Here is a 1768-nt window from a genome sequence, read left to right on the forward strand (position 1 = left end):
GCACAGTCATGCCTTTTAGTTCTTATAATTGAATATTTACAGACATCATTTTGCTTTTTTTTTTGGCTACAAAAAGCTTTATTGTTTCTATTTGGTCCAAGGCTTGGGAGAGGGCTCCAGGGTGGCTAAAAAGCTGCCTAGTGGCTGCAAGGAGAAGTTCAGGCACAAGCCCTGGCCCAGGCGATGCTAGAGGGGCCCTTCAAAGGCTGTTGGGCTTCAAGGGCTCCTACTGATGCTTGAAGGTGAGCCTCTGGAAGGGACACTCAACCAGCCCAGTCTGGGGGCCAGCCAGCTTACAGATGAGAGTCAGGTGGTCGCCATCTTCTTGATGAGTTTCACCTCCTCATCCAGGAAGTGGTTGTCCAGGAAGTCAGAGACGGAGGCCTGTGCAGGCAGAAGCCAGGGCGTGCAGATCCAAAAGGGCCTGGTTCAGGTTCTTCTCCATAACCAGGGTGGCTTCCATGGCATCCAAGGCTTTACCCCACTCATCCTGGGATGCTTCTGCCCATCCTGGAAGAGGGCGCGGCCACCACACTGGTTTTGCATCTTCAAGTGGGCTCAGGACCTTCCAAAGGCTTCTCCTAAGGCAGCTTGTGGAAGAAGTGGCCCAGCCCTCCAGAGCCACATGGTCGTGGTGGAAATAGAAGCCCAGAGAGAGGTAGGTGTAGGAGGCCCGCAGATGCATGTTGGTCAGGTGTCTGATGGCGGCGGCCTCCACCTTGGTGGAATGATTCTGATGAATCCGGGTGCTCATGGTTGATAGGTAATAAGGAGCTAAGCTCAAAATAGGGTGTTGGCTCGTCCTGGAGGCAAAGGGTGGCTGAGAAGATGGCTCTGAAGGTTGTGACTGAAAAAATGTTTAGAGGGTGGTCACAGGCTGGTCGAAGGGGTGTCCCTGGGTCTGTTCCGTCCAAACCCTATTGAAGCAAGAGACATCTGCAGGACCAGGGGCGCACTTCCTGCAGAAACCATATTGCTTTAAGAGGCCACGACGTTAAAATGTCTTCTGGAAAATTATGCAGACCAAACATTCTGATTGTTGGTTTGGTTTAATTAAGGGCAACATATCAGTTATCATATTTCAGCCTCTCCATCTTAGCAATAAAATTTTTAAAAAATTTTTATTTTTTGAGAGAGAGAGTGAGCGAGAGAGCACGAGTGTGGGACAGAGTGCGAGTCGGGGGAGTGGCAGAGAGAGAGAGACACACAGAATCTGAAGTAGGCTCCAGGCTCCGAGCAGTCAGCACAGAGCCCGACGTGGGGCTCAAACCCACAGACTGCCGGATCATGACCTGAGCAAAGTCAGATGCCTAACTGACTGAGCCACCCAGTCACCCCTTGCCTCTCCATCTGAATAAATAGATATTCTTTTTGCTTGCTTGCACATGACAACTTTATGTACACCATATGTTTCTTCTGATTCTTAGCCTGATGGCAGAATGATTCTTTGGGCACAGTGTAATATGACCTTGGATTTTAATAAGATTCATTTTGTTTTTCAGTAAATAACATATAGAGTTGTATGTTTCCACAAGATTAACATTTTTCAAAAAGGAGATTTTAGAGAAAGAGGTTTTGGTGTGAGTTAATTATGGGGACTTAACAAGGAAAATCAATCAACCTGCCATGCAATACTGAATTAACCAAATGGCACGCATGCACTTGTAACCTAACAAGTTACTTTGTATACCTGTCCTAGGATGAGAGTCCACAGTTATCTTATTTAGATCTCACAACGTGAACACACGTACTAACATAGGTTTAGAAA

At 47.3% G+C, this 1768-nt stretch overlaps 1 pseudogene; it reads right to left on the minus strand.

The window, feature by feature from the left end:
• Positions 1–226: 226 nt before the first annotated feature.
• LOC122492254 lies at positions 227–949 on the minus strand (annotated as a pseudogene).
• Between the last annotated feature and the right edge of the window lie 819 nt (positions 950–1768).

Source organism: Prionailurus bengalensis, chromosome C2 (genome assembly GCF_016509475.1).
Source record: "Prionailurus bengalensis isolate Pbe53 chromosome C2, Fcat_Pben_1.1_paternal_pri, whole genome shotgun sequence".
Taxonomy (NCBI): domain Eukaryota; kingdom Metazoa; phylum Chordata; class Mammalia; order Carnivora; family Felidae; genus Prionailurus; species Prionailurus bengalensis.